Source organism: Saccopteryx leptura, chromosome 1, assembly GCF_036850995.1.
Source record: "Saccopteryx leptura isolate mSacLep1 chromosome 1, mSacLep1_pri_phased_curated, whole genome shotgun sequence".
Lineage (NCBI taxonomy): Eukaryota > Metazoa > Chordata > Mammalia > Chiroptera > Emballonuridae > Saccopteryx > Saccopteryx leptura.
Genome location: NC_089503.1, coordinates 272,230,642 through 272,246,182, shown reverse-complemented (window position 1 = coordinate 272,246,182; position 15,541 = coordinate 272,230,642).

Below are 15,541 nucleotides of genomic sequence, written 5' to 3'. Positions count from 1 at the left end.
TCCTCCATACCTTGCATCAAGATTAACAGACCAAGCCTGACTAGGCAGTGGCGCAGTGGATAGAGCACATACTGGGACGCGGAGGACCTGGGTTCAAGACCCCGAGGTCGCCAGCTTGAGCGCAGGCTCATCTGGTTTGAGCAAGGCTCACCAGCTTGAGCCCAAGGTCGCTGGCTTGAGCAAGGGGTCACTCATTCTGCTGTAGCCCCAGGTCAAGGCACATATGAGAAATCAATCAATGGACAAATAAGGAACCAGAACGAAGAATTGATGTTTCTCATCTCTCTCCCTTCCTGTCTGTCTGTCTCTATCTGTCTGTGTGTGTGTGTGTGTCTCTGCCACAAAAAAAAAAAAAAGAAAAGAAAAGAAAAAGAAAAGATTAACAGACCAAGAGATGGCAAAGTCCTCATGCCTAAAAGACTCAGCCCTCAGAGTAGAGTGGGGGTGTGCACTTTGTCCTGAGTCCCGTCTCCCAGGGCAGGGACTGATGCTAGCTGTGCATTGTCACTCTGGGCTGGCGACTCGGAACAAGCTGCTTCCATCAGGACCACATTCAGTTTGTTAGAAATAGAGACAGGGCTTCTTGACTTTGCATATGATTTGCATAATGTCATAGACATAGTCTATTTTCAGGCAGTTTTCAGGTTAAAGTGTTGTCACAGCTGCCCTACGAGGTGTCACGTCTGGATGAGTCTCTTTTCTGTTCTTCTCACCCACCCACTCTTACTGACCTAGTTCCCTAGCTGCAGGAACAAGTGATGAGGTGGTGGGAAGGAGTGGGGTTGTCCAGGGAGACACAGGGACCGAGCAAGAGGCACATTGAAATTTCCTGTATTACTGCCACCATCAAAAGCAGATGTGGCTGCTCAAGGGCAACTGATAGGCAGAAGGCGAGGACCCAACACAAAGGTGTACAGAATATCTATCTGTTCTATACAAACCTCTCCCACCTCTCCTATTAGGAGAACAGCCAGTTCCCAGACAAGACGTCTAGATAAACCTGTTCTTCTCAGCCACCCATAAGGCTTTGCTCAGCCCAGACATTCCTTGTGGACATTTATTTTCAGCACTAAGTGATTTTTAGTCTCTTGGGAAATCTGACCCCCAGTCTGTCTCTCTCCAGGGAGCCCCATCTGAAAGGCCAGTATCCTAATCTCAAGATCAATATTTTTAAAGCACCTGGCACACAGTAGGAGGTCAACCAGTGCTGTAGTCCCTCTTCTCTCCATTCAGAAGTCTGTCAAAGCACCTAACTGTCTCCAGCCTGGATGCCCAGCACAGGCATCATCCTCTGAGGACTTGAGGCAAACGCACTAGAAGGGCCAGTTGGGATGACTATCACTAAATCATCTGTGAACTTGTCATAGCACTTGGCCTCTCAACTAGAAAGAGAGTTTTGGTGGATTTTACAGGCAAGGGCAAATCTCATTTTATAGATTGAGCTATTTGGTGACCTGTCCTTGGTCATAGAGGGCTAGGCCAGGAGCCCCACTCGGAGCTCCCTCCAGACCCTTCGGCCTCGGGGCCTGTCTGGTGTGCTGTCTTCCTACGGATTCACCAGATGCCAAGGCAAAAAGCCTGGAAGACTGCCTGACTGGGTGGTGGCACAAAGGATAGAGCATTGGACTGGGACAAGGAAGACCCAGGTTCGAAACCCTGAGGTAGCCGGCTTGAGCACAGGCTCATCTGGCTTGAACAAGGCTCACCATCTTGAGCCCAAGGTCAATGAGCAAGGGGTCACTCCGTCTGTTGTAGCCCCCCGCCCCAGGTCAAAGCACATACGAGAAAGCAATCAATGAACAACTAAGGTGTTGCAACAAAGAATTGATGCTTCTCATCTCTCCCTTCCTGTCTGTCTGTCCCTATATCTGTCCCTCTCTCTGATTCTCTCTCTCTCTGTCTCTGTCAAAAAAAAAAAAAAAAAAAAAAAAAAGCCTGAAAGACTGCCTCCTGGGAATCAGGAGGCCACTTGGTCAGGCTGGACAGCAGCAACGCATTACCCAGAATTCCCAGTCCCTGGCCTCTGGGCCCCCTGAACCTGCCTCATCCCCTTAAGCAGGCGTTTCCTGTTGATAAGAAGCTCAGTCACAAACACTGATAAAGAGATGAAAAAAGGAAATTGACGGGCTTGGGTATAATGGGCACTTGGTCTGCCTTTTCTACCCTCTTCCTTCTCCCAGCACCGCTCCCCTACTGCTTCCCAGAACCAAGGAGACAACATGCCCCCACCTTCACTTGAGCCCTATTTTGTAGTTTCCAGGAATTTAGCCTTACATAGCCCTGAGAAGTAGGGCCTAGCTAGACTGGGGGGAAGGGAGGGCAGTTAGGAGCTCAGAGGCAGAAAGTACCAGGTGCTATGAGGCCACCAAGCCCAGGGGAAAGGGCAGTGGCAAGACGACAGAAGAATGGTTGGGCACAGGCTTCATCTACAACCCTCTTCCCTTCCCTTCCTTTCCTCACAAGCCAGGATCCAAGTGCTGGTTAGGTGGCTGCATCGTCTATAATCAGTGGATTTTTCCATAATTTTAGTCTCAGGTTCATTACTGCAAAAGCTCATTCATTTTGACTCTACTAATTTGGATTCTATGATTCTTCAGAACAAGAAACTAGAGTGATGTTTAGAAAAACAAAGCAAACAAGTTTGCAAAGCGTGTCTGACTGAGCTTCTTGGGTTTGGATTTGTCAACTCCTCTCCACAGAAGCAGCTTTGCTCAAGCGCTCAGCCTGCAGTTAAGACAATCTGCCACCAGGTGGGTGATGAGGCTTTGCCGACACTTGTGCTTCAGGTTCAATGGTCAATTAATGGTTCTGAATGGCCCTTGTTTAAGAGAAAACCAATAGCCATATACAACTTTCTCGTATATTCTTAACTGTTTCCAGCCCTGGTTACCACCTGCCCAGGGCCTTCTCCTGGCTTCAGGCCCTCATATCTGTCATTGCTGCTGACACTCGAAGGGAGGAGCAGAACAGTGAAAAGCAAAAGGTTTCATGTGAGTCAAGGTTCCAGTTGGATTGTTTTTTAGTAATCCAACAGATTTATTCTAAATTTTATGTGAAAGAATATAAATTCATGAATGGTTAAGTCCATTTTTCCTTATTTTAGATTACTTTTTGAATAGGTTATGCATTCATATGATTCAAAAATAAATTATGCAAAGATAGACAGTGAAAGGTCTCCCTCCCATCCTTGTCTGCTCTCTGTCCAAGTTCTCTGACCCCCAAAGAAACCACTCTTCTTAGTTTCTTATGTTTCTGCCCCTACAATCTTTCTTTATGGGTATATAAGTGAATTTAAATATGGATCCTTGTCCCTCCCACCTTTTATATAAAAGCCTATTCTATACTGTTCTACACCTTACATTTTCACTTACTAATATATCCTGGAGATATTTCCATACCAGCAGACAGAAAGATATTTCTTTTTTTCTTTTTAACTACAGCATAGTATTTACTATCTGAATGTACTATAATTAAACTAGTCTTTTGAAATTTCTAATTTTTGCCTATTATGAATAATGCTGCGATGACTAAACTTATATGTACATAATTTTGCTTAATTCAAGTGTATCTGTGGGATAAATTCTAAAAAGTGGAATTCTGGGGTCAAAGGTTATATGAATTTGGCCAAGTCAATTTTGACTTGCTCTAGCAGATAATAAGACAAGGGATAATAATAGAAGTAGAGTAATACCAGACAAATGGACAAGTGAAACATAATGAAGAACTCAGAAACAGATCTGTGTACACTTGAAAACTGAAAGGGTGATAAAGGTGGCATCAAACGTTAGCGAAGAGCCTGACCTGTGGTGGTGCAGTGGATAAAGTACAGACCTGGAATGCTGAGATTTAGGTTCGAAACCCTGGGCTTGCCTGGTCAAGGAACATATGGGGGTTGATACTTCCTGCTCCTCTCTCTCTCTCTCCTCTCTAAAATGAATAAATAAATAAAAAAAATTTAAAGTTAGTGAACACTGTAATCTACGTACACCCAATTAAATTAAAATAAAATAAAATTAAAAAGTTAGTGAAGATATGGCTAAAGGGTACAGTAGGGGTTTTTGGGGGGGAGGTGTAATGAAAATGTTCTAAACTAATTGTGAAAACAGTTGCACAACTCTGAATATACTAAAAGCCACTTTAAATGGGTGAATTATATGGTATATAAATTCTATCTCAATAAAGCTGTTTACATTTTGTGTGTGTGTGTGTGACAGTGACACAGAGAGAGAGTCAGAGAGAGGGACAGATAGGGACAGACAGACAGGAAGGAAGAGAGACGAAAAGCATCAATTCTTTCTTGTGGCTCCTTAGTTGTTCATTGATTGCTTTTTCATATGTGCCTTGACTGGGGGACTACAGCAGAGCAAGTGACCCCTTTCTCAAGCGATCGACTTTGGGCTCAAGCCAGTGACCTTGGGCTTCAAGCCAGTGACCTTTGGGCGATGATGGGATCATGTCTATGATCCTACGCTCAGGACAGCAACGCTCAAGCCAGCAACCTCAGGGTTTCAAACCTGGGTCCTCTGCGTCCCAGTTCATCACTCTCACTGCGCCACTACTAGGTCAGGCTAAATACTGGTTGTTGTTGTTTTTTGGGTTTTTTTTTATTGTATTTATTTATTTATTTTTTACAGAGACAGTGAGTCAGAGAGAGGGATAGACAGGGACAGGCAGACAGGAACAGAGAGAGATGAGAAGCATCAATCATCTGTTTTTCCTTGTGCGTTGCAACACCTTAGTTGTTCATTGATTGCTTTCTCATATGTGCTTTGACCGCGGGCCTTCAGCAGACCAAGTAACCACTTGCTGGAACCAGTGACCTTGGGTTCAAGCTGGTGAGCTCTTGCTCAAACCAGATGAGCCCATGCCCAAGCTGGCGACCTTGGGGTCTCGAACCTGGGTCCTCGGCATCCCAGTCCAACGCTTTATCCACTGCGCCACCGCCTGGTCAGCCTGGTTGTTTTTTTTTATTTTTTTATTTTTATTTATTTATTATTTTTTTCCTGTATTTTCCTGAAGCCGGAAACGGGGAGAGACAGTCAGACAGACTCCCGCATGCGCCCGACCGGGATCCACCCGGCACACCCACCAGGGGGCGACGCTCTGCCCCTCTGGGGCGTCGCTCTGTTTGCGACCAGAGCCACTCTAGCACCTGGGGCAGAGGCCGAGGAGCCATCCCCAGTGCCCGGGCCATCTTTGCTCCAATGGAGCCTTGGCTGCAGGAGGGGAAGAGAGAGACAGAGAGGAAGGAGAGGGGGAGGAGTGGAGAAGCAGATGGGCGCTTCTCCTGTGTGCCCTGGCTGGGAATTGAACCCGGGACTTCTGCACGCCAGGCCCACGCTCTACCACTGAGCCAACCGGCCAGGGTCTGGTTGTTTTTTTTTTAATACTAGGTTGTTTAGATTGTGTTGAGTACACTGGATCACTGTTTCAAGGGAAAATGCAGTTGGGTTTCTACCTTACATCATATATAAGGATGGACCCCAAATGGATTAAGAAACAAAATGTAAAAGGCAAAACTATAAGGCTAATAAAAGAAAATATAAGAGGATATTCTTGTGACCTAGGGGTGAGAAAAGACTTAAATGAGACCCTTAAAACAAACTGAAAACAAAAACATGTTAAGATATAATATCAGTTTACTCTTTAACTATATATCATAAATAAATTTTATATTAATGAATAAAATTAATAAATCGATGGCAGATCAAAAGGAGATATCTGCAATCCCTAAAACTGTTAAGGCACCAATATCTACAATATATGAGAAACTTATAAATTAACAAGACTCAATTAAAAAATCAGCAAAAGACAGGAACAGTCAACTCACAAAAAAAGGAAGCCCAAATGACTACCAAGTATAGAAAAGAATGCTCAAACTCAGTAGCGATTAGGGAAATGCACACTTAAATAACATCACAACTTACATCCATTAACATGGAAAAATTATAAAAGTGAGCAACTCAAGTGTTGTCAAGGTGTGGGGAAATTAGAACTTTTGTGCAATCTTTTTAGAAGTATACACTGATATAGCTTTTTAAGCATGATTTAGTGAAAGTGGAAAGCATATGCCATTTGACCTCATGATACCTTTTCTGGGTCCATATCTCAGAGAAATTCTCGTTCAAGTTCACAAGGAAACAAGCATGAGGAAGTTAAACACAGGGCTGCTTGTGATAGAAGGAAACTGGAGCCAACCTTGGTGCCCATCCCTGGGAGAATGGATAAGTAAAACATTGTGGACAAATATTTCAGAATGCAGTGTTATCCAGAAGCAATGAATACAGCTATATATACAGCAACATGGATAAATCTTTAAAAATACAATTAATTGATAGGCAAAAGAGAATGAGGCTTACACTACAATCCATTTTCTATAAATTTAGAATGCAGAGTAGAACTACTATATGACCCAGCAATCCCACTGCTGGGTATCTATCCAAAGGCAGTGAAATCAGAATCTCACAAAAATATCTGCACTATCATGTTCATTGCAGCATAATTCACAAAAGCCAAGATATGGAAGCAAACTAAATGTCCATCAACAGAGAGAATATGTAGTGTAGACATACAATGGACTATTATTTAGCCATTAATAAATTTTAATATTTATATTTAAAGAGGAGGAAATTTCCAACAACATAGATGAACCTGGAGGTTCATGCAAAGTGAAATAAGCCAAATACAGAAAGATAATTCTACATGATATCACTTACATGAGGAATCTAAAATAGTCCAACTCATAGAAGCAGAGAATAGTAGTTGCCAGGGCTGGCAGGCAAAGGAAATGAGGTGGTATTAGTCAAAGAGCACAAAGTTTCAGTTCTACGACATGAATAATTCCTGGAGATCTACTGTACAGCATAGAGCCCATAATTAAAATACTGTATTGTATACTGCAAAATATGCTGAAGGCAGGCCTTATGTCAAATGTTCTTACCACACACATATAAACTAATAATAGAATGTACACATATTCAAAACAATACTACATTCTTAATGAGGATATGCATGTGTTTAAGGACACGAGCAAACTAGAGTGCCTGTGGGGTGAGCGGGGCAAGGTGAATGAAGATTGAAAAGTGGATTAGAGTCTGACCAGGTTGTGGCGCAGTGGATAGAGCGTCAGACTGGGATGTGGAGGACCCAGGTTCGAGAGCCCAGGGTCGCCAGCTTGAGTGTGGGCTTATCTGGTTTGAGCAAGGCTTACCAGCTTGAGCCCAAGGTCACTGGCTTGAGCAAGGGGTCACTTGGTCTGCTGTAGCCCCCCCCCCCATCAAGGCACATATCATATGAGAAAGCAATCAATGAACAACTAAGGTGCCGCAACAAAGAATTGATACTTCTCATCTCTCTCCCTTCCTGTCTGTCTGTCCCTATCCGTCCCTCTCTCTGTCTCTGTCTCTGTCAGAAAAAAAAAAAAAAGTGAAAAAAAAGAAAAGAAAAGTGGATTGGGGAAAGAGGTAGAAAATAATCTGATGCCCTGGCCTGGTAGCTTAGTTGGTTAAAGCAGTGGTCCCCAACCTTTTTTGGGCCACGGACCGGTTTAATATCAGAAAATATTTTTACGGACCAGCTTTTAGGGTGGAACAGATGAATGCACAAAATAAAATTATGTGACTGGCGTAAAAACTGTGGTATTTTTAAATATAATTGTCGAACTTATGATATTTATTGGGCTAAGTTAAAGGAGGAACGAGCATGTCCTCATTATTCAGGCTGTATTTAAATTTGTTATTCTGACAACATTTCATGTCTGACATCAATATGTAATATGATAGGTTCAGGCTCGCTACCAATCATAAACCTACGGCAATAAAAATAAATATGAATCCACTGTGTACTCGTATGCAACTTTATTAGAAGCGTCCTCTTAACATCGCACCAACAACATAACATGAGTAACATCCTCTCTGCCTCCAAACGCTTTCCAGTCGCTATGGTAATGTTTAAACATGCCTTAAAAATAAGATACAACACAAAAACAAATATAAAGTGCATGAAAAATACAACTCACCATTGTTAGGAATATTGTAAGTTAAGGGTTATTTATTATAATGTTTATATAGAATGAGAGATAGTAGCCTATCTCTCAACAACCATAACGCTAAATCAGTGGGAGTCCTGAGCTTGTTTCTCTGCAAGGAGACGGTCCCATCTAGGAGTAGTGGGAGACAATGACACCCGAAGTGTGTTGCTTATGTCCAGCCTATTCTGTAATTTTGTTTTGGTTGCTGTCACTGCAGAAAATCCCGCTTCACACAAATAGGATGTTGGAAATGGCAACAGGGTTTTTAGTGCTTTTGTGGCGATCTCGGGGTATTCTGCCATGACTTTAATCCAGAACACCGGCAGAGTTGTAGTCTCGAACATATTTTTAAGGCCGCTGTCATTTGCGATCTCCAGTAGTTGATCCCGTTCTTGCATAGACACGCTGGATTCACCTGGTTTGTTGATAAATGGATCGCGGATCCATTCCTTGGCAATTTGTGGGTCTTTTGTGGTTGGGAAGTAGTGTTCAAACTCTTTTAAAAGCAAATACAGGTGATTGTGCACCAGCTGGGACAATGAAGGCTTGGGCTCAGTCTCTTCCAAAATTCCCGCGAATGTTTGAAACGACAAATATACCCCTGTTCACGCGTCAATCCCACAAATCCAATTTGGCTTTAAATGTAGCTACTTTATCTGCCAACTTGAAGACAGTTGTCATTTTCCCCTGAAGTGACTGATTGAGTTCATTGAGGAGGTTAAATATGTCGCACAAGTAAGCGAGTTTTGTGACCCATTCCTTGTCACTGAAATGTGCTGCTAGCGGTGACTTTTTTTCTGAGAGAAATCTCTGCAGCGGCTCTCGTAATTCAAACACTCTGGCCAGGGACCTCCCTTGGGATAACCATCTTATTTCTGTGTATAAGAGAAGGTGTCTGTGCTCCGCGTTCATTTCTTCACAAAGCTGCTTGAACAGGCGCGAGTAAAGGGCATGTGCTTTGATGTGGTTAATAACTTTAACGACATCATTCAATAAGCTGTTAAATCCCGGTGGTATATTTCGGCTAGTCAGCATTTCCCTGTGAATGACACAGTGCGTATCGTAGACTTGCATTCAGGTGCAACCTCCTTAATCCGAGTAGTTAAACCAGACATCCTTCCGGTCATGGCAGCAGCTCCATCTGTGCATATGCCGACACAAAAAGACCATTTCAGTTTTCCTGATATATAGTCATCCAACGATTTAAATAGTTCTGCGGCTGTGGTTTTGGTTGGCAGTGATAGTGCACATAACATATCCTCATGCACATCCTCTTGATAAAGATAACGCACGTAAACAAGTAGTATTGCCTTGTTGTCAATATCTGTAGATTCGTCAACCTGGAGAGTGTACCATGGTGATTTATTAATTCTTTCCAACAATTGTGATTCAATGTCCTCTGCTATTTCCTCAATGTGCCGTGTGATGGTGGTAGCCGAAAGAGGCCTCTGTGCTATCTTTTTAACCGCAGCCTCTCCTAGAAGTTCACGACAAATGTCCTTAGTGCCTGGAAGGATCAATTCTTCACCAATGGTGAATGGCTTCTTAGCCTTAGCAATACGATTAGCCACCAAGTATGATGCTCTCAGTGCACTCGCATTTATTGATGTAGTGGCCACCAGTAATTATTTCTGTCCTTCTTGTTCATGCTTTTTTCTTTCGAAATACTCAGAAGGCTTGTCTTTTAAAGTAGGATGCTTGAGGCCCAAGTGGCTTCATTGCCTCATTACTTAGCCGGTCGCCACATACTATGCAGAGCGGCCTTGGTGTGTGAGAATCACCAGTTGCGATAAATCCATACTTCAAATAGGACTCCTGGTATTGTTTGTTAAATGAAGCCTTCTTTTTCTTCGAGGTTGTAGATTCTTCTTCTGTCTCCTCACTGGCCCTTTTCCACTTCGCAAAAAAGCTTTCGATGGAATTTTGTTTTTCACTCATTTTGCTAGTTTATGGGTTTAATTTTAGCGGTAACGTATCACATGACTGAGACAAACGTCAGGAGTGAGTCTTAGATGTAACAAAGAGGATCTGGTCATTTTTAAAAAATAAAACATCGTTCAGACTTAAATATAAATAAAACGGAAATAATGTAAGTTATTTATTCTTTCTCTGTGGATCAGTACCAAATGGCCCACGGACCGGTACCAGTCCGCGGCCCGGGGGTTGGGGACCACTGGGTTAGAGCATTGTCCCAAAGCGCAGAGGTTGCTGGTTAGATCCTCGGTCAGGGCACATATAGAAATAGCTAAACAGCTTAATCAATCAATGAATAACTGTCTCTCTCTGCGCCTCCCTCACTGAAATCAATCAATAAAATTTTTTCTAAAATCTAAGAATGACCTTGCCAGCTTGCACAATGATGATAAGATGCTACCATGCGTTTAAACTGAGGCCCATACTAGGAGGGAGAAGAGAAAAAAAAAAAAAGAGCTGCAGCCTGACCAGGTGGTGGTGCAGTGGATAGAGCGTGGGACTGGGATGCGGAGGACCCAGGTTCGAGACCCCGAGGTCACCAGCTTGAGCGTGGGCTCATCTGATTTGAGCAAAAGCTCACCAGCTTGGACCCAAGGTCTCGCTTGAGCAAGGGGTTACTCAGTCTGCTGAAGGCCCACGGTCAAGGCACATGTGAGAAAGCAAAGCAATGAATGAACAACTAAGGTGTCGCAACGAAAAACTGATGATTGATGCTTCTCATCTCTCTCCATTCCTGTCTGTAAAAAAAACAAACAAAAAAACAAGGGTTGCAAAGCATTGCCAGCTTGAGTGTGGGCTCATCTAGCTTGAGTACAGACTCACCAGGTTGAGTGCAGGGTTGATGACTTGAGCATGGGATCATAGACGTGACCCCATGGTTGCTTGAGCCCAAGGTCGCTGGCTTGAGCAAGGGGTCACCTGCTCTGCTGTAGCCCCCCCCCTTTGTGTAGTCAAAGCACATATGAGAAAGCAGTCAATGAATAACTAAGGTGCCACAAGGAGAGGTCAACCGATTAAGGTCGGTTGAGGCCCTGGGCACAGAAGAAAATATTGAGCCCCTTAAAAAAGAGAGAGACAGGGAAAATAAAAATACATGTTAACCATATTTTTAAATAAATAAAAAATATTATGTATTATTAATGTTAAAATTGCACATATAAACTTGTTGTCATTAGAAAAATGTGTAAAGTTGAGCTTTTGCGGGGCCCTTCAGAAGTCAGGGCCCGGGCGTGTGCCCGGTGCGCCCACCATTCAATCTGCCTCTGTGCTTCTCATCTCTCTGCCTTCCTGTCTGTCTGTTCCTCTCTCTGTCTCTCTGTCTCTGTGGACTGAGTCCTGACTCAACCTCTCACCAGCTCGAGATCCTGGGCATTTAACAGCACCGAATACTCAGCTTCCTCATCCCAAAGCTGGGATGAGACAGACATGGGTGGTTGTGAGGAATCATGTTCATGTTGGGCAAAGGGCCTGGCCAGAACTGCTGTTCAACACATACTAATAATGATGATGGTAGTGTGCTATCCTCACTGACAGTGTTTACAGCTCCCATTGGGCAGAGCTACAGGCTTGGTGTCAATACTGTCACTTTGTTCCTCCATCTAGTGAGAGGAGAGAAAGACAGTACCTTTCCCCAGCCCCTGGCTCTCTAATTTCCCTGGTCTCCTCATCTGAGCAGCAGCTAAAAAGGAGAGATTTGCAGGGCAATGTGAAAGCTGCTGATTGCATACGAATATGTTTATGTACATATGTGTGTTTATTTCAGTTAGAAAAAAGATCCTTGTCCTGGACTCACTGGCTGCTCCCTTTGGATCAATACTTAACTTAGGTCTATTGTGAAATGAAATTTATATTCATGCCCCACTGTTCCCTTAGTAACAATCTCCAGCAATCAGATCTGCTCTCTGGTGGAAATGGCCTTTGGAAAGTGCCTGTGCAGTACACAGTTGCACAATCTTACCTTTGCCAGAAACTGTTTTCTGATATAGCTGGTATCTTTTTCAGAAAATTTTTTTTAACTACATTTAAACAGACTTAACAAGTCCTGAAAATAGCTATAATGTGGTTTTCACCCCACCATGGCAATTCTTAAAATACTAAAGTACTGTTTTTAAGCATAGTCGAGTACTTCAGAAAAACTAACATTCTGAACAATTTTATGCTAATTACAAATTATTCTTTCTCAACCACTAGGTAATATTTTGTGTTACTGTATGTACCTGAAATAAACAAATTTACTTCTTTCCTTCTTTTTTTTTTTTAAACCAATGTTTACTAATTCAAATTGGTCTTTCCACAATTCTTCCAGATTTACACTGGTGTTGTATTTCATAATTTGAGAATTTGATCCCATAATATTGAGGTAAAAACACATTTATCCGAGTTGTCTGTGTGAAAGTGTATGACTCTCAGATCTCCACTGATTTTGCCTTTTGCTTCATCAAGAAAATGGAAGCTGCCGGATGCTCTCAACTGCTGACACCAAACCTATACCTATAAGCTTGCCTGCACCCCACCCAAATCTCTCCCTCCTCAGGTCCCCCTTTCAGGCTCCTCAGCCTTCATGACCCTTCACTTTTCTGAATGAATCTTCCACTTGCCCTTCTCTGTCAGGCCCTTCCCACCAGGGCATATACACTTGCTGCTAAACAAAGATCCATCCCCCTTCCAACCACCCTAATCTCTCTCTTTTTTCTTTCATGGTCACATTTATTGGAAAAGCCTCTGCTTCCTTACCTCCCACTCACTCCTCAGTCCACTATCTTCTAACTCTGCCATAGAAATTAATCTCTTGGGGGTTAGCACTGGCCTTGTTTAGGAATCCAGTCCTTATCACTCCTTCCTTATCTCACTCCACCTCTGGTCAACAAGTGACTGCCGGTCACTCCCACCTAAGGCTTTCCTACCGCTCCCTGCTGGTCTCCCTCCTGCTTGTCTGAGAGGCACCTTCTCAGCCTTCTTTGTAGGCTTCTCTGACTCTCCTGGAAATGCTGGTGTTGCCAGCATTCTGTTCCAGGTCCTCCTCTCTCTGCATATGGTCATCTCACCTTGGCTCTAAAGCTCACAGATGACTTTCATATCTGTGTCTCTAGCTCATACCTCCCTCCTGATCTCCAAACCTCAAGACCCAGTTGCTTCTGGAAGGCTCCTTGGATGTCATCACCCAGGTGCCCCAAATTCATTACATCCAAAACAGAACTTGTTATCTGTCACCTCAAAACTGCTCCATCTCTGATATTCAGAGAATGATATTACTATCCAAGCAAACATATGAGATTCGTTCAAAAGTTATCTCCTATCACCCCCCATCGATCAATCAATCCATCAGTCAAACATAAAGTCATGTCTATTCTGCCTCCAAATTATCTCTCAAACTCGATCACCTCTCCTCATCCCTACCCTCTTCAGCTACCAGCATCTCTCATTTAGGCTAGTAGAACTTCCTCCCACTATCTGCATCCTTGTGACATCTCCGGTTAATCTTTCCCAGTGAAACTGGAGAAGTCCTGTAAGATACAAATCAGTATTGCATAACGCTCTCCACTGAATGTCACTGCCCTCAGGTGAAGTTCCAAACTCCTTATCAATAGGCCCTTATTGCTTGATCTAACCAGGCCCATAACTCTGGTCACATCTCTTTCCACAGCCCTCTTTCCTCTTCATGTTTCAATCGCACTTGACTTCTTCCTTTCAGCTCCTTAAACCCACAGTTGATTTTTGTCTCTGGGCCTTTGTACATACTGTTGTCCCTCTGGCTAGACCACTCTTAGTCTGACCAACTTGCATTATTAGTAAATGCGTGTGCTGGTGTGACAAAGCAGACTTTGAAGAGAAGCAGACCTGGATTTGAATTCCACCTCTGTTGGTCCCGAGTTGTAGGTATGACTGTAAGCCTGTTGACGAACTTCTCTGAGCCTCGGTGTCCTCATCTGTAGAAAGAATAATGATAATACCTGCCATGTCTGGCATATATTGATTTTTCTTTTCAAATACCTGACCCACCTCCACCTATCCACTCTTGTGTACTTCTGCTAGGAATTGCCCCTTCTTCCCTCTTTGTATAGGACCAGGGATGGTTCCTGGCAGCCATGTTCTTACAAACATGACCCACTCCCGACAGAGAGTTGGGCCAGAGATGAACACCTGATCCAAGCTGGACCCTCAGTCCCTACCTCCTAAATTAGGAGTTAGGATCCAGAGAGAGTCACTGGAGTCTTTCCTGTGCAGCTGGACTGCGCAGAGATGCCATGGCTGTCCGGAGCCATGTATTCCTATGTGGTCGGGAAGCAGGGAAAGCTGGTCTGCATCAGAGGAGGTGAAGCAGAGGCACAGATGAAGGAAGGCCGGAGAGGAAGAGAGAGTCAAAACAGAGCAAGAGTCTTGTACATTGGATATCCAGCTTTCAGTGACTGACTGAAACGAGATGCCCTAAGCCTAGCAGAAACCCCTGCATCCTTAAAGTAAAAGAGATTTTAAAAATTTGATTTTTCTTAAATAGCTAAACTAGATTTCTATTACATGGAACCAACAAAGTCCTAAATATTTTACCTATCTTACAGAGTTATTGTGAAAGTAGAAATGAGGTATGTATACATATGATAAGTATTCAATAAATAATTATAATAGATTTCTTAACACATTCAATGGATGAGTGAGGTAAGGACTGATGAATGGACGTCAGAACTCTCTGCACTAATTTCTCTAGAATAGTTTCTCATGAGTATTTTTTTTAATTGAAAAGGCAAAGAATCAGCCTGACCAGGCGGTGGCACAGTGGATAGAGCATCAGATTGGAACGCAGAGGACCCGGGTTCAAACCCTGAGGTCACCAGCTTGAGCATGGGCTCATCTGGTTTGGGCAGGCCTCACCAGCTTGAGCCCAAGGTCGCTGGCTTGAGCAAGGGGTTACTCGGCCTGCTGTAGCTCCCCAGTCAAGGCACATATGAGAAAGCAATCAGTGAGCAACTATGGTGCTGCAATGAAAAATTGATACGTCTCATCTCTTTCCCTTCCTGTCTGTCTGTCCCTATCTGTCCCACTCTCACTGTCTCTCTCTGTCCCTGTCACCAAAAAAAAAAAAAAAAAAGGCAAAGAATCATATTTTGTTAATTATGCATAATCTTGCCTCACCAAAATGGAGCAAATATTTTCTTTGCATATGAACTTATAATTATGGTGCACATTGGGCAAATAAGTTTGTAAAATGTGTTTTTTAGGTTTGGTCGCTTATATTTTACACTGGCCTGGGCAGCACCATGTGTATGAAGTCTTGTGCTTGCCCTCAAGACAGCAGGTTGTGAACTGCGGATTACCTTCCTGCTTGGGAGGGGCCATTGTATTGCTAATATTTTCTGGAGAAGATATTTTTTCCCCAGCCTGGATTTTTTTTTTTTTTTTTTTTTACAGAGACATAGAGAGAGTCGGAGAGAGGGATAGATAGGGACAGACAGACAGGAATGGAGAGAGATGAGAAGCATCAATCATCAGTTTTTTGTTGCGACACCTTAGTTGTTCATTGATTGCTTTCTCATATGTGCCTTG